At 43.6% G+C, this 18,647-nt stretch overlaps 1 protein-coding gene across 2 annotated transcripts in view; it reads right to left on the bottom strand.

The window, feature by feature from the left end:
* Nucleotides 1-18,647, bottom strand: part of ADGRD2 (adhesion G protein-coupled receptor D2) — a 322,387-nt gene that overhangs the window by 150,579 nt on the left and 153,161 nt on the right. The window lies entirely within an intron of this gene.

Raw genomic sequence — 18,647 nt, 5'->3', positions numbered from 1 at the left:
CCTTCAGAAATTTCAACCCTTACTATTGGGCCTCCCTGTTCGGATCCAGTCAGACAATGCCACGGTCATGGCTTACTTCAACCGTCAGGGAGGAACTCGCAACAAGGCAGCGATGAAGGAAGTATCCAGGATTCTTCTTTGGGCAGAGAAGCACATCCCCATTATTTCAGCTGTCCATATCCCAGGTGTAGACAACTGGGCCGCAGACTTTCTCAGCAGGCAAGGTCTAGCAGCAGGGGAATGGTCCCTCCACGACGAAGTGTTCCATCAGATCACTCTTCGTTGGGGACTCCCGGATGTGGACCTCATGGCGTCTCGAATGAATGCCAAAATACGTCCCTTCATATCTCGGTCGAGAGACCCGCTAGCGCTCGGCTCCGACGCCCTAGTCTTTCCGTGGTCGCAGTTTCGCCTGCCCTACATCTTCCCTCCGTTTCCTCTCATTCCGAGAGTAATCAAGAAAATCAAAGCGGAGGGAATCCCGGTGATCCTCGTGGCCCCGGACTGGCCCAGGAGATCCTGGTATCCAGAGCTCCTCCAACTTCTCAGCGACACTCCCTGGCGTCTTTCCGACCGCCTGGATCTTCTGTCGCAAGGTCCAATATTCCACCAGAATACAGCACAGCTGCATTTGACGGCGTGGCGCTTGAATCCCTGATTCTAGCCAAATCGGGTCTTTCTTCCAGGGTAGTTCATACCATGCTTAATGCTCGGAAGCCTTTCTTCTCCAGCATTTACCACAGGACCTGGAAGACCTATCTCTCCTGGTGTGACCGTCATAATCGGTCGCCCCTGACCTTTTCAATCCCTAATGTTCTTGCTTTTCTGCAAGACGGTCTGGACTCGGGTCTTGCTCTCAGTACCCTTAAAGGACAAGTTTCTGCCTTGTCGATTTTTTTTCCAGAAGCAGCTGGCTTCTCGCCCTCAGGTCTGTACCTTTCTTCAAGGGGTAGCGCATTTGATCCCTCCTTATCGCCACCCCTTAGATCCCTGGGATCTGAATCTGGTTCTGGGAGTCCTTCAACTTCCTCCTTTCGAACCTCTCAGAGAAATCTCTCTTCAACGACTGTCCTGGAAAGTTGCCTTTTTAGTTGCTATTACCTCTATCAGGCGAGTGTCCGAACTGGCAGTGCTTTCCTGTCGCTCACCTTAACTGATATTCCATCATGATAAGGTGGTCCTTCGGCCTTCCCCCGCCTTCCTTTCGAAGGTCGTATCCTCTTTCCACCTGAACGAGGACATTGTGTTGCCGTCATTCTGCCCGGCCCCGGTCCACTCCTTTGAGAAAGCCCTTCACACTCTCGATCTTGTCAGGGCTCTGCGGATATACATCTCCAGAACAGCGCCGTTGCGCAAGTCCGATGCCCTCTTCGTCCTCCCAGTAGGACACAAAAAGGGCAACCCGGCATCTAAATCCACGATTTCTCGATGGATCAGGACTGCCATTTGTGAGGCATACAGAGCACGAGGTGCGGTTCCCCCTCAATCTGTGCGGGCCCACTCTACACGAGCAGTGGGTGCCTCCTGGGCTATCCGCCATCAGGCTTTGGTGGCCCAACTTTGCAAGGTCGCTACCTGGTCCAGTGTGCACACGTTCACAAAATTCTACAGAGTGCATACGCATGCATCCGCGGATGCTGCTCTTGGAAGACAAGTCCTTCAGGTGGCAGTGGCCCATTTATAAGTGGCCACTGCTCGGTTCTTGACAGTGTTTGTTGTGTGTTCCCTGCAGTTGCAGTTGTTAGTCAGCTCTTAGGCTGATGTTCTACACTGTTAATAGTTCAGCTCCCACCCAGGGACTGCTTTGGGACATCCCACTGTCTGTGTCCCCCAATGAAAAGGCGAGAAAGGAAAGGACATTTTTGTGTACTTACCGTAAAATGTCTTTCTTGGAGCCTTTCATTGGGGGACACAGCTCCCGCCCTTGTGGTTTTGGTTGTCCTTTTCCTACTGCTTTTACACCAAACTGAGCTAGTTCCCGCCTAGCTGGGGTTATATGCTGTGGGGGGAGGAGCTAACTCTTTTTTAAACCTAGTGTCAAGCCTCCCCTGGAGACAACATATAACCCACTGTCTGTGTCCCCAAATGAAAGGCTCCAAGAAAGACATTTTACGGTGAGTACACAAAAATGTCCTTTTCTCCCCTTCTCTATACACTATGTGCAGAATTATTAGGCCAATGAGTATTTTGATCACATGATCATTTTGATCCATGTTGTCCTACTCCAAGCTGTATAGGCTTGACAGCCAACTACCAATTAAGTAAATCAGGTGATGTGCATCTCTGTAATGAGGAGGGGTGTGGTGTAATGACATCAACATCCTATATAAGGTGTGCTTAATTATTAAGCAACTTCCTTTCCTTTGGCAAAATGGGTCAGAAGAGAGATTTGACGGGCTCTGAAAAGTCCAAAATTGTGAGATGTCTTGCAGAGTAATGCAGCAGTCTTGAAATTGCCAAACTTTGGAAGCGTGATCACTGGACAATCAAGCGTTTCATGGCAAATAACCAACAGGGTTGCAAGAAGCGTGTTGGGGAAAAAAGGCGCAAAATAACTGCCCATGAATTGAGGAAAATCAAGCGTGAAGCTGCCAAGATGCCATTTGTCACCAGTTTGGCATATTTCAGAGCTGCAATGTTACTGGAGTATCAAAAAGCACAAGGTGTGCCATACTCAGGGACATGGCCAAGGTAAGGAAGGCTGAAAAACCACATCTTTGAACAAGAAACATAAGATAAAACGTCAAGACTGGGCCAACAAATATCTTAAGACTGATTTTTTAAAGGTTTTATGGACTGATGAAATGAGAGTGACTCCTGATGGGCCAGATGGATGGGCCAGAGGCTGGATGAGTAAAGTGCAGAGAGCTGCACTCCGACGCCAGCAAGGTGAAGGTGGGGTACTGGTATGGGCTGGTATCATCAAAGATGAACTTGTGGGACCTATTCGGGTTGAGGATGGAGTGAAGCTCAACTCCCAGACCTACTGCCAGTTTCTGGAAGACAACTTCTTCAATCAGTGGTACAGGAAGAAGTCGGTATCATTCAAGAAAAACATGATTTTCATGCAGGACAATGCTCCATCACATACATCCAACTACTCGACAGCGTGGCTGGCCAGTAAAGGTCTAAAAGATGAAAAAATAATGACATGGCCCCCTTATTCACCTGATCTGAACCCCATAGAGAACCTGTGGTCCCTCATAAAATGTAAGATCTACAGGGAGGGGAAAAAAGTACACCTCTCGGAACAGTGTCTGGAGGCTGTGGTGGCTGCTGCACGCAATGTTGATCGTAAACACATCAAGCAACTGACAGAATCTATGGATGGTACGCTGCTGAGTGTCATCATAAAGAAAGGTGGCTATACTGGTCACTATTTTTTGGGGTTTTGTTTTTGCATGTCAGAAATGTTTATTTCTAATTTTTTTGCAGTTAAATTGGTTTACCTGGTGAAAATAAACAAGTGAGATGGAAATATATTTGTTTTTTATTAAGTTGCCTAATAATTCTGCACAGTAATAGTTACCTGCACAAACAGATATCCTCCTAAGATAGCCAAATCTAAAAAAAAAAACACTCCAACTTCCAAAAATATTAAGATCTTTAGGAGTCTTTTGGGTTGATTGAGAGCATAGTTGTTGAATAAGAATAAAAGAATAAAAAAAATCCTCTAAAATACAACTTGCCTAATAATTCTGCACACAGTGTATTGTCAGTCTGTGAAATCCGATTGCTGTCTGATTTTTCCATAGACCTTCTAGAATTGAATGGGTGAGTGCCATCGAATTCTCAGAAGCAAATCATGCATGCTGCAATTTTTGCCTTGGACAGGAAAAAAAATCGGACATGTGCACAGCCCCAAAAAAATAACATGAGAAGTGCTATCTGGATAAAACAACAGATAACACTCGTCCAAATTTTACGATCGTGGGCACAAGCCCTAAGGGTCGTATAGTCATGGATTGATTCCTAGAACATAACCACTTGTTTTCCTAGCTTTTCTGACCTTCACAGTCTTCAGGTAAAAGCCTCAAGGTACAACTGGTTATTCCAATAATGTCAAAGCCTTCGTTTATCACGCTGCAACTGCAAGAAGCTACTAAGTCCTCATGGGCCAATATTCCAGGAGAACAATTGTAACACCAAGAAGACTATATTCCACAATATGCTGCACTTCTGAAGGCCAGAGGAGGTTCAATGCGCTACTAGATAGGTGTCTTTAATAAAGTGGTCATTAGAGTAGAGAAGAGTATCAGCGGTATGTGGTACAGAGGTAGCTATTGCAAAGGCTCCTCCACTACAAGAAAACACCAGTATTTTTAATGGCACATAGTATACAGTGGATTCTGTTAAAGATTTTGCACTGCAGCCCATGAGCTTCAGGTGACTGTCATGCCAGAGTGTACAGACATACAGCGTACAGCACAACACAAGGGTAACAACTGGAATGAAAATGAAGGAAGGCCCTGGTCAAACGCAGAGGGGTAGAAGGGACACCTTCTGCAACTCACCATAGTTTTTAGACTGTGCTCTCTATCGTCCCTATAAATCTATAAAGGTCCTTCATGCGCCTAGTCTCTTGCTTGCCATAAAAAAAACTCACCCTAGCTAGTGAAATGGCAGGTGAGAACACTAGTCTCATCACTGCAAAAAATACAATAGAAGGTAAGGAAGACACATAGGGAAAAAATACAGAAAAAGGAAAACACTCCAAACTCCTCCAATGCAGCTAAACACCACAGCTGCAATAGTCATGACTCCTCAGCTTCTTCCAGAGACAGGCTCCCCCCAAAGTGCTTAGCAAAGAATGAAAATCTATAACTGGAATCAGAGGGTAAGAAACGTGACATTTTATAGGAAAGGGGAGTGGTGACAAAAGAGCTGCACCTGCGATTAAGGCTACAAAGGACAGCCGGATACAAAAGAGTGCTTAACACCTACAGTACTATAAGAAAGTAGATCCACTCAAATACAAGTTGTAGACCTGCGAAGAATAAGGTGACTGGCCAGAGGTCTCCCCAGAGTGGGACACAGTCATGATAGTGAAATATTTTCCAAATGAACTCTAGCCAAATGCTTCCTATAATGGCCTGAAGAAGAATTAGACCGGTGTTAACGCAAGACAACAAAATGCTGTAAGTGCAGGAAACTAGTCTTAAACTTTTTATATTTTATTACACAGAATAACCTTTGAATTACCTCACTCTTGTAAGTGAAGTAGAACAAAATGCATTAATGTGTGTATCACACAATGCAGAGAATAATAGACAGAACATTAAACTGTATTATGTGTTGACACTGTGCCTACGCCTCAGCCGGTGAATTTACCGTTTAGCGAATATTGCTGTTACAGGCATCAGTTTTAATAATAACCCTTTTCTCTTTGTTTCCTTAAAACATCCCTTTATCGCTTATGCTTTTTACAACATTGAGTATCTTTTTTTTTTTTCTTTTTTAAGTGGATTTATCTTATCCTCCGTTTGACTACTGTAATGTACGTAATTTTAAGCTTCTGTGTCTTTGACCTTTTTCAATTTGTAAAAACATTGGACAATTAAAAAAAAAACAACAAACTTTAGAGTTACACAACTTTATACTCATCCTGAGAAGATGGAAGGGAAAATAGACATTAAAAAAAAATGTGACGAGATGTAAAAGCCTGCTGTCATTTTATATAGCACCAGCATATTCTGAAGCATGGTACACAGACTGTGTCATATCGAGAATTACTGTTCTCAATCGTGAATCACATACAAATCCAGAGGGAACCAACTAATATATCTGTCTTGGTACAATGACAGCTACAAACCAAAGACACAAACAGACCTTCAAAAAGGCGGTGTTTTGCCATGTAGGACAAAAGGTCTGAAGCTTGCCATGTAGGACAGAAGATCTGTCCTACATGGCAAACTTCAGATTTTGTGTCCTACATGGCAAACTTCAGAAGATCTGAAGTTTGCCATGTAGGACAGAAGATCTGAAGTTTGCCATGTAGGACTGAAGATCTGAAGTTTGCCAAGTAAAACAGAAGATCTGAAGTTTGCCATGTAGGACGGAAGGTCTGACGTTTGCCATGTAGGACAGAAGGTCTGACGTTTGCCATGTAGGACAGAAGGTCTGACGTTTGCCATGTAGGACAGAAGGTCTGACGTTTGCCATGTAGGAGAAAAGGTCTGACGTTTGCCATGTAGGACAGAAGGTCTGAAGTTTGCCATGTAGGACAGGTCTGAAGTAGGCCATGTAGGACAGAAGATCTGAAGTTTGCCATGTAGGACAGAAGGTCTGACGTTTGCCATGTAGGACACAGAAGGGCTGAAGTTTGCCATGTAGGACAGAAGGTCTGAAGGTTGCCATGTAGGACAGAAGGTCTGAAGTTTGCCATGTAGGACAGAAGGTCTAATGTTTGCCATGTAGGACAGAAGGTCTGAAGTTTGCCACGTAGGACAAAAAGTCTGACATTTGCCATATAGGACAGAAGGTCTGACGTGTGCAATGCAGGAGAGAAGATCTGAAGTTTGCAATGTAGGACAGAAGATCTGAAGTTTGCCACGTAGGACAAAAGGTCTGGAGTTTGTCATATAGGACAGAAGGTCTGAAGTTTGCCATGTAGGACACAGAAGGTCTGAAGTGTGCCATGTAGGACAGAAGGTCTGAAGTTTGCCATGTAGGACAGAAGGTCTGAAGTTTGCCATGTAGGATAGAAGGTCTGAAGTCTGCCATGTAGGACAGAAAGTCTGACATTTGCCATATAGGACAGAAGGTCTGACGTTTGCAATGCAGGAGAGAAGATCTGAAGTTTGCAATGTAGGACAGAAGGTCTGACGTTTGCCATGTAGGACAGAAGGTCTGAAGTTTTCCATGTAGGACAGAAGGTCTGGAGTTTGCCATGTAGGACAGAAGGTCTGAAGTTTGCCAAGTAGGACAGAAGGTCTGAAGTTTGCCATGTAGGCCAGAAGGTCTGAGGTTTGCCATGTAGGACAGAAGGTCTGAAGTTTGCCATGCAGGATAGAAGGTCTGGAGTTTGTCATATAGGACAGAAGGTCTGAAGTTTGCCATGTAGGACACAGAAGGTCTGAAGTGTGCCATGTAGGACAGAAGGTCTGAAGTTTGCCATGTAGGACAGAAGGTCTGAAGTTTGCCATGTAGGACAAAAGGTCTGATGTTTGCCATGTAGGACAGAAGGTCTGAAGTTTGCCATGTAGGATAGAAGGTCTAATGTTTGCCATATAGGACAGAAGGTCTGAAGTTTTCCATGTAGGACAGAAGATCTGAAGTTTGCCACGTAGGACAGAAGGTCTGAAGTTTGCCATGTAGGACAAAAGATCTGAAGTTTGCCATGTAGGACAGAAGGTCTGATGTTTGCCATGTAGGACAGAAGGTCTGAAGTTTTCAATTAGGACAGAAGGTCTGGAGTTTGCCATGTAGGAGAGAAGGTCTGAAGTTTGCCATGTAGGACAGAATGTCTGAAGTTTTCCATGTAGGATAGAAGGTCTGAAGTTTCCACCACTTTTCCAGTAGAACAAGGCCTCATCTCTCCAAGACCCCCCATGGTAGGCACATGATTTGCCTGTATGGTATGAATGCATGTATATAATTTATGTCCATTGCTTAAACATCATAAACTCCTTTGCTTGCAATTTAACCTAATTGTATGCATCTTTGGCTAAATCGAGTTTTATTTGCTATCGAGTCTTATTAGATGGTTTGCACGATTGCCTTTTATAGCATCCGTGTTGCACTATTTCTGGCAGAATAAGTAAACTAAGAATTAATCAGTAAGCTGGTTCTGACAGAAAAGTTTATAGCTCATGATGGGCGAGCACTAACGTGCTCGAATGCTCATTCTTCGATTTGAGCTGGTCAAAACTCGACGCGAGTAGAGTTGATTGAATCCGCCAAAATCCGAAACCGGCAGATCCCTGCCAGATTGAAAATAAAATCTGGATCTGCTCCGGATTCTGGTGCCCATTTAAGTCTATGGGGACCAGAATCCGGAGATTAAAAATGTTTGTGGAGGGGATAGGGGGGAAAGGAGCACACGCGGTGTACTCACCCGACGCTGTGTAATGGCGGACACTCCTTCCGAGTCACGCTTTTCCCTTCCGGAGCCGACAATTCAATGTTCATTGTTTTGCCCGCCCACCGGCACGTGTAATTGGTTGCAGATAGACGCGCCCCCACCCTTCGTGGCAGCGTGTCAGCTGACTGCAACCAATCACAGGCGGCAGGATGGCCAGTGGGCGGGGAAAGCAGTGCAAATGTCTACGGGTCAGTAGGTGAACGTGCATGTCTTTCAGAAACACATGCACGTTCCTGTTAGAAGTGTGCAGCTGTGTCGGTGATGCACTGTCAGACTCGTACAAGTCTGACATGATATCGGCATGTCTTCATGACATGACATCAGCATGACTCTCAATATGAGCGTGCATGTACACAGAAACACATGCACGCTGCTGTCAGAAGTGTGTGATGCGTCCTGTGTCGGTGATGCAGCTTTTTTTTTAAATTTAAATAAATAACTAAAAAGAAAACCGACGTGCGGTACCAACTAATTTTCACCCCCAACCATGATAATGCCGGCTGGGGGCTGGTATTCCAGCCCGCAGCCGCTCGCTATTGCCGCATCTTTTAGATTTGAAAATCCCGATGCAATACCGGCTCTTCTCGATTGCCCTGATGCGATGGCAATTGGGGTAATACGGGGTTAATAGCAGCACACAACTGCTACTAAACCCTAGGTTAGTAATGGCAAAGGCGTCTATGAGATACCTTCATCACACTAACCTGTAAGTGAATGTAAATAAACAGAGAAAAATCCTTTATTTGGAATGAAGTACAAATACACACACTCCTTTACCACTTTATTAACCCCCAACACCCTGCAGCTCCGGTGTAATCTAGACAAGGTCCCACGCTGCTTTAACTCTGCTACATAGCCAGCGGCCATAGAGCACGATCGCTGGCTGTGCACACAAGGCCTAAGCCGCAATGACTGCACGGCAGGCAGATTCTGTCACACGCTGGGGGCGCGGTCTGCCTGCAACCAATCACAGATGAGAGGGCGGCTGGTGGGCGGGGAAAACACGGAAAACTGTGTGTATATGATGCATAGTACAGAAAGTGAATGCGTGACCCGGAAGCAGTGTGCCGCCATGGCACAGAGTCTCGGTAAGTATGAAACGCTGTTTTATTTCTGGTATTCTTTAACTTTCAATTATTTTCCCCAGTGCCGGATCCGGATCGTGCAACCAGAATTCCGGATCCGGATTTGGCACCCGGAAACTTTGAAAACGCGTGGATCCGGATTATACGGTTCGGATCTGCTCAGCCCTAGACGCGAGTAATGAGCACTATACAAAGTCAATGATTGGCCTATTTGGGTCTCCGACCACATGCAGCTAGCCATAAACAGAGCATTTCAGAGTGAAGGAGGGTGGGTTTTGTTTTTTTTGGGGTCACACTATGTTCAAGAACATTGATTTATCCACGGGAAGAACCAGAGACTGCAAACGGCTCAACCTGGACTGCACAAATCATGCAGTGAAGCAAGCTTGTGCTTTGTGATTGTTGTTTCACGGACTAAATATCCAAGTACCTGTGATACTCGGCCAAGCTGCGCAAGATGGGCACGACTCGAATACCCAAGAATAATGGAAGTCAACGGGGAATTCAAACATTTTTCCTGGACATCGTCCGTAAAAACGCTCAAGTTCCCCATTGACTTCCATTATACTCGGGAACTCAAGTCACGCCCATCCGAGCATTAACTGCTTGTTACGAGTACGGACCACCCGAGCATGGTAGTGCTCACTCATCACTAGTTACGAGTACCGAGCATAATAGTGTAATGGAGGAGAAATCGGGTATATGCCGCGCTATCACCAAGGAATCTGATGTTAATTATTTCATCTCTTTATTCTTTGTACAGGTCAACGCGTTTCAGATATCGCGGTCTCCTTCATCAGGACATCAAAGAAAAGATACTGTTATTTGATGTCCTGATGAAGGAGACAGCGATCTCTGAAACACGTTGCCCTGTACAAAGAATAAAGAGATTAAATAATTAACATAGGATTCCTTGGTGATAGAGCGGCATATACCCAATTTCTCTTCCATTACACTATTACGCTTCTACTCGGGGCTGCGGCTTTCGCCATTTCTATACTTGCATTAGGGGTTGTGACTGTCACAACCTCAATAGGTGAGTGCAAGTAATTTTAATAATTGTTACTTTACCGGGTAAGACCCTATCTTGCGCTTCTGCTCCACAGTTTGTTTACTGAGCACCCGAGCATGGTAGTGCTCGCTCATCACTATTTATTAGTACTGAGCCTGGTAGTGCTCGCTCATCACTAGTTAAGAGTGCAGAGCACCCGAGCATCATATTTTTTTTGCATTTTGTTAATTGATAAAATTAACTATTAACACTTCTATTTTTTAAATTATTCTAAGTTTGCAACTATTTTTCTATACCTGCCTAAAACGTTCCCATAATACTTCAGTACTTTTGATGACCCCTGAAGAAGCAGGGCGAAATGTACGTCGGGGTGGAGATAAGTGAGATTTTGCACCTGGCACTTTACCATTCTATTTACTGCCCGTAAACTCCTTACACTTGTCTTGACCCACTATATTCCAAACTCTTTGCACAAACAGTTCCTGCTTTACCTACTGTCTTTGTACATTTGCTTCAGTATTATTAATTTCTGGACTGAAGGCGGCTTTACACGTTTCAATTAAACGTGCAATCGCATTTGCGATCGAACCCGCCCCCATCGTTTGTGCGGCACGGGCAATTAGTTGCCTGTGTCGCACAATGCTGTAACCTCCATCACACGTACTTACCTTCCATACGACCTAGCTGTGGGCGGCGAACATCCACTTCCTGAAGGGGAAGGGACGTTCGGCGTCACAGAGACGTCACACAGTGGCCGGCCAATAAAAGCGGAGGGGTGGAGATGAGCGGGACGTAACATCCCGCCCACCTCCTTCCGTCTGCATTGCCGGCGGGACGCAGAGAAGCGGTGTTCATCGTTCCCGGGGTGTGACACACAGCGATGTGTGCTGCCTCGGGAACAATGAACAACCGGACGTTCAATTTTTAGAAAATGAACGAAGTGTATGCGATCAACGTTTTTGCGTACAATCGGAATCGCACATAGGTGTCACACGCAACTACAACACTAACGATGCCGGATGTGCGTCACTTACGACGTGACCCCACCGACACATCGTTAGATATATTGTAGCGTGTAAAGCCCGCTTAACCATATCCAGTTAGTGTTTTATTGTCTTCCTTTGAAGCTTTGCTTAGTAGGAAACTTTTCCTATGACACATTAGACTCTGGTGATATTCTACTATATACTTTTGTGCTCAAAAATGTGCATACCCCAGCAGATTTTTTGCTTTCTTGGGCATTTTTCAGAGAATATGAATATATATATATATATATATATATATATATATACATATACATATATATATATATATATATATATATATATATATATATACACAAACATTTTTTCCACTTATGGTTAGTGGTTGGGTGAAGCCATTTATTGTCAAACTATCTCTTTTTAATCATAATGACAACTAAAAACATTCAAAATGACCCTGATCAAAAGTTCACATACCCCAGTTTTTAATACCGTGTATTGCCTCCTTTTACATCAATGACAGCTTAAAGTCTCTTGTTGTAGTTGTGGATGAGGCTCCTTATTTCCTCAGATGGTAAAGTTGCCCATTCTTCTTGACAAAAACCTCCACTTCCTGTAAAATCTTGGGCTTTCTTGCATGAACTGCACGCTTGAGTTCTCCCCAGAGTGGCTCAATGATATTGAGGTCAGGAGACTGAGATGGCCACTCCAGAACCTTCACTTTGTTCTGCTGTAGCCAATGACAGGTCGACTTGGCTGTGTGTTTTGGATCATTGTCATGTTGGAACATCCAAGTATGTCCCATGTCCAGCTTCCTGGCTGATGAGTGCAAATCTGCCTCTAGTATTTGCTGATAATGTGCGGCATTCATCTTTCCTTCAACTTTGACCAAGTTTCTTGTGCCTTTGTAGCTCACACATCACCACATCATCAATGATCCACCTCCATGCTTTACAGTAGGAATGTTGTTCCTTTCATCGTAGGCCTTGTTGGCACCTCTCCAAATGTAACCTTTATGATTCTGGCCGAAAAGTTTGATTTTGGTCTCATCACTCCAAGTACCTTGTTCCAGATGTTTGGAGGCTTGTCTCTGTGCTGTTTGGCACATTGTAGACAAGCGACTTTGTGGCATTTGCACTGTAATGGCTTTCTTCTGGCGACTTGACCATGCAGCCAATTTTTCTTCAAGTGCCTCCTTATTGTGCATCTTGAAACAGCCACACCGCTAGCTTTCAGTGAGTCCTGTATTTCAGCTGATGTTATTTATGGGTTTTTCTTTGCTTCCTGAACAATTTTCCTGGCAGTTGTAGCCAAAATTTTTCTTAATCTGATAGTGGTTTGGTTTTTACACAGCCCCAGATTTTCCATTTGTTAATCACAGTTTGAACACTGCTGACTGGCATTATCAATTCCTTGGATATCTTTTTGTATCCCTTTCCTGTTTTATACAGTTCAACTATTTTTTCCCATAGATCCGCTAACAATTCTTTTCCTTTCACCATGACTTACAATCCAGAAACATCAGTGGCTTGATGAAAGATGCATAAGTCTGTATGGATCCCAGAAGCTCACTCAGCTTTTATGCACACACTGATTACAAGCAAACAGGTCACAAGTGAGGATGTTACCTTTATTGGCCATTCAAACCCATTTATGTCAACTTCTGTGCATGGTATCAGCCCAAAATCACCAGGGTATGTGAACTTTTGATCAGGGTCATTTGGATGTCTTTGGTTGTCGTTATGATTTTTAAAGTGAAAACACAATAGTTTGACAATAAATGGCTTCATCAACCACTAACCATGAGTGGGAAAAAAAGATTTTTTGTTATTTATATTCTCTGAAAAAAAAAGCCAAGAAAGCAAAAAATCTGCCAGGGTATGTAAACTTTGAGCACAACAGTATATAATATACCAGGCAGTAGGAATTTTTAAAAGATTCAGAAAAGTCAGATTTGCATTGAATGTATTTCCACCACAAAACCCTCTGAATACAACCTTGGACGCACATTGACAAACACAGTGTGAAAAGTCTTATTTAAACAAGTATTTCGTTGAAATGTTTAGCATTTTTATATTATCTCTTATATAACAAAATATGAAAAGAATTGCTGTTCTATTTGCTTCTTTCAACTGGAGGAAAATCAAAATGAGTAGGAGAATATAGAGACCCATTCAGGTCAATATTGAGCCATGTACCTCTTAATTACATTCTTAACAATATCTTCCTCTCCTCTCTGGTGACTTACAATGCATGCCTTTTCCATTCTTGACAAATAAATCATCTTTTCCTCACTAAGAGATGCATCTCTATCCACACTATAGAAAACATGGCGGCTAAGATTCAGAGCAACCATAAACTCCCCGTCCTTCAAAAGGAACATTGGCTACTCCTACACCTCTCTCTTTTGGATTAGCTGCCAAGTCTTCCATGATATAGGACCAAGAGGGGGATGGTGGATCATCACAGCTGCTGAATTTTGTTAAGATGTCTCATGGTAGAAATAAAAAATACAAATCTGCAGAATATAAAGGGTCACCAGAAAATAATCTATTGTTTATATCAGGTTTTTGTGTTAAATTTATTCTAAAAAAACCCCAACCCAAATAATTAAAGGAGTTACTTGGACAATCTCCTCTCATTCCCCTTGTTTGCCTATGTAAAAAATAAATAAACCTATACTCACCTCCAATGTGTATAAGCCCTAAGATGCAGGTCAGGTTTCATTGACCTCCGTTCACCTGAGGTGAGATCACTGAGTTCAAAGAGGTCACCTGATATCAGTTCACCTAAAGTTCACCTAAAGTCACAGGTGGAGTACCATGGGAACCTCCAGCTGTGACCGCAGATAAACTGTGGGATGTCACTGCTCACAGCTACATCTTCGTCAGTCTCTGCCTGAAGCCACAGCATGCGGTTATGCTCTCTAATGTGCCCGCGTGCGGTAACTTCAGTATGTAGTAGGGCCAGGATTGTTGTGGAACTCGTGTGGATTTCGTCGGAACTGAGTCTTTGGGGCTAATAAATTAGAGAAAGAGGGGTTTTTTTGCATTATATTTCAGATAAAGGATTTTTTCGGTGTTTGTGTTTATTTCTTTTTACTTAAAGTATTAGCAAAGGGGGAATATCATAGATGTCTCCCATTACTAATCTAGGGCTTAGTCGCAGTTGTGAGCTATGATTAACCCCTTAAATTAGCTTGATTACCACCGCACCAGGGCAAATGGGATGAGCTCAGTAAAGTGCTCACATTGTCACATATAATAAATGCGACAATTCTGGGAAGATGCAGGCTATTTTAAGCCTGGGACCATGTAGAAGGCACACACACTCCAAAACGCGTAGTCCGGGAGACCATTACCCCATCTGACACTTGTTTATTTGCCCTATGTGTGGAATTATTTTTAATCACATTACTCTAATAAAATTGCTTTGCAAAAAGGATATTTTTTATAGAACATCTACTGAGTCGTGGTATCTGTACACTGGAACCTGGATAACTATCTTCTGCATTTTAAGGCTGGGGGGCACAATAACCATGGGTCTCCCCAGCCTTGGGAGGGACCACACACCATTTTTTAAAATTATTTATTTAAATATTTAAAAAAAAAAAAAAGCCGCATAGGGATCTTATTTTATTTCTTACACAGCCAATATAAGCACATGGCTGGAGGCTGAAGCCTGTAGCCGTATTCTTTATCTGTCCTTGGTATTACAATATGGGGGGACCCTACGCCAATTTAATAATTTATTTTTACACCATTATAGAGATGCAGACAGTGTGTGGGATTCCAAGCAATTATGATGATAATGATGGTCCTTGTCATTGTTATATGTCCTGAGGAAGGGGCTGAGTCCTCCGAAACACGTTCACCTGTATCTTGCAAAATTCAATAAAGACATGGAATAATTTATACCTCTTCGTCTGAATGGTGAATAGCGAATAAAGACACCTGGTTTCCTTTGTATAATTCCTGCTTGATTCCAAGCAATCACAGATGCTGTCAAACAGGGTGGGGGCATGGTCTGATTGTAACCAATCACAGATGCTAGGACTACCGGTGGGCAAGAGAAGCAGTGAACATGTATGAGGGTAATGAGCAGCCCCAGAATAGTGTTACAGTCGCACAGTAGATTCAGTATGTATAGCGCTCCTGCTTTCCTCCCTATTTTCTTTCTTTTTACTTTTTTTTTTTTTTTTTTTAATCATCAGGGTGATTGAATCTTAACAGTTACATGGAGTTACCTGAGAACTCAGTGTTGTGGAGTCGTTGTATCCGGTACGGACCCCAAAACTTTACAGTTTGGGTTCACCCATCACTATTTGTGTCACATACTGTGGGTATATAGTATCCATTAATAAAGTTGTCGATCGCGCTTGTTTACCAGTCTGAACTCAACGCATGTAAATGCAATATGATGGCATCTAGGGCTCTTTAATCTTTTGCCCAAAGTGACACTTTGCTAAAACCAGCTGTAGTCATATGTCAAGGCTGTTTAATAGGTCAAAATTAACTTTTAGGTTTTCTACATCCAATAAGTGGCGCTAGACATCCTGTGTAGAGATGAGCGAATCCGAGCATACCGAACATAGACTTTTCTCAAATAACAGAGTTCAGTTGCTTTACGTAAAACCACTTTACGCAAACCACTTGCGCCAGCTTCGTTGTGCTCGGGTACACTCGGTGCTCAGCCCAGTGCAGGCCGCTTGCAGTGTTTGATTGGCTCGCACTGGGATAACAACAGCGTGATCGGATGTGGTGTGTACCAAACAAAAAAAACAAACAAAAAAACCCCAAAAGCCCCACTTACCCTCCCTGGAAGTGACCTGTTTATGGCTGGCTGTATGTGACTGACTGTCCAATCAGTGACTTCCATTGAGGTTCAGGTCTGATTGGTTGCAATGGCCAACTAGACAGTTATCAAACGTAACCAATAATCTATCTATTCTTTATATAATGTCTATCTAATATATAAAGCTGAATGTGTGTGTGTGTGTGTGTGTGTGTATATGTGTGTGTGTGTGTCCGGGATTGGCATCTACACCGTCGCAGCTACAGCCACAAAATTTTGCACACTCACACGTCTGGACCCCGAGAGCTTCATAGGCTATGTTTTGAGGGGAAATTTTAACCCCGCGCTTTACAGTTATTCGCAAAAAAACCTGCCTCCATTAAAGCGAATGGAGCTGAGAGCCACAGTGCAGCCAGAACTTCAGAAGAATGCGCAGCCACGCCCTTATATGGAATGTTGGCGTGTCACAATGCAGCCAGGGAAAGAGACAGACACAGACAGGGTAAGAAACAGAAATAGACATGGTAAGAAACAGACACAGACAAAGAGACAGACACAGGGAAACAGACAGACAGGGAAAGAAAGGGAAAGAGACAGACAGGGTAAGGAGACAGAAAAAGACAGGTAAAGAGACAGACAAAGAGACAGACATAGGGACAGAGACAGAGAGAAAGAGGGAAAGAGACAGACAGTAAAAGAGAGGGAAAGAGAGGGAAAGAGACAGACAGGGAAAGAGAGGGAAAGAGACAGACAGGGAAAAAGACAGAGATAGACAGACAGGGAAAGAGATCGATAGACAGGGAAAGAGACAGACAGTCAGACAAACAGGGAATGAGACAGACAGACAAAGAGATAGAGAGAGAGACAGAGAGATATATACAGAGGGGGAGACAGACAGAGAATGGGAGAGAAACAGAGAGACAGTTACTATCCTGGGTGTTAATACATTCTATTTATACATTCGATCCCGGGAATGTTAATACATTCCAATTTAAGAACAGTTATTAACCCGGGCGAAGCCGGGTAGTACAGCTAGTATATATAATATATAAAGCTGAATGTGTGTGTCTGTGTGTGTGTCTGTGTGTGTGTGTGTATGTGTGTATGTATGTATGTGTGTATGTATGTCCGGGATTGGCATCTGCACCGTCGCAGCTGCAGCCACAAAATGTTGCACACTCACACTTCTGGACCCCGAGAGCGTTATAGGCTATGTTTTGAGGGGAAATTTTAACCCCGCGCTTTACAGTTATTCACCAAAAACTTGCCTCCATTAAAGCGAATGGAGCTGGGAGCCACAGTGCAGCCAGAACTTCAGAAGAATGCGCAGCCACGCCCTTATATGGAATGTTGGCATGTCACAATGCAGCCAGGGAAAGAGACAGACACAGACAGGGAAAGAGGCAGACACAGACAGGGTAAGAAACAGACAGACAGGGTAAGAGACAGACACAACGATAGACACAGACAAAGAGACAGACTGACAGGGAAAGAGAGGGAAAGAGAGAGACAGGTTAAGAGACAGACAGGTAAAGAGACAGACACAGACAAAGAGACAGAGACAGACACAGGGAAACAGACAGACAGGGAAAGAGAGGTAAAGAGACAGACACAGGGAAAGAGACAGATAGGGAAAGAGAGGGAAAGAGACAGACAGGGAAATAGACAGACAGGGAAAGTGACAGAGATAGATAGATAAGGAAAGAGATAGATAGACAGACAGGGAAAGAAATTGAGACAGACGGAGAAAAAGACAGACAGTCTGAGACAGACAGGGAAAGAGAGAGAGAGAGACCGAAAGATATATACAGAGGGGGAGACAGACAGAGAATAGGAAAGAAACAGAGAGACAGTTACTATCCCGGGCGTTAATACATTCTATTTATACATTCTATCCCGGGAATGTTAATACATTCTATTTTGTTAACAACCGTTATTAACCCGGGCGTGTGTATGTATGTATGTCCGGGATTGGCATCTGCACCGTCGCAGCTACAGCCACAAAATTTTGCACACTCACACGTCTGGACCCCAAGAGCGTCATAGGCTTTGTTGTGAGGCGAAATTTTAACCCTGCGCATTCCAATTTACCAATCAATTTTGCCTCTATCTACATAATGGGGAAAAAGTTAAACGAAACGTGTTGGGGGCAAATTGACAGCTGCCAGATGTGAACGAGGGGGACTTAAAGAATGAGAACAATGGCGCCAAAGAGTATGTACTGTACAGTTGCTAAGGTGGGGCCCCGACATGGAATACTCACCACACTCGTGGAGATGAACACACACACAAAATGCACCACACACTACCACGTACTTGAACACATATACCACCCTAAGCACACATCTCACCACACATGCACCAACCTCGCCACATAATCGCCCTAAACACAAACAAGTCTGGAATTATCCTTCACAAATAAAAATCTGATTAATAAGCAGCCAAACTACAAGAACAACAAATGTACCACATAGGAAATACGGCAGCTGTCAGTCACCACATGACCTGTCTATTATGTGTATGTGTGAGCTAATATATACTGTCAGGGGGAGGGCTTTCTGTTGCCTGGACATTTATCAGGCTGCCAATAGCAACCAATCACAGCTTAGCTTCTATTTTGCTACAGTTAATTAATCTGAGCTCTGATTGGTTAATATAGGCAACAAAGGACATTCTCAGTATAACAAAGC

Source organism: Anomaloglossus baeobatrachus, chromosome 9 (genome assembly GCF_048569485.1).
Source record: "Anomaloglossus baeobatrachus isolate aAnoBae1 chromosome 9, aAnoBae1.hap1, whole genome shotgun sequence".
Taxonomy (NCBI): domain Eukaryota; kingdom Metazoa; phylum Chordata; class Amphibia; order Anura; family Aromobatidae; genus Anomaloglossus; species Anomaloglossus baeobatrachus.
The sequence above is the reverse complement of the archived record's forward strand: the minus strand, read 5'-3'. Positions and strand labels throughout refer to the sequence as shown.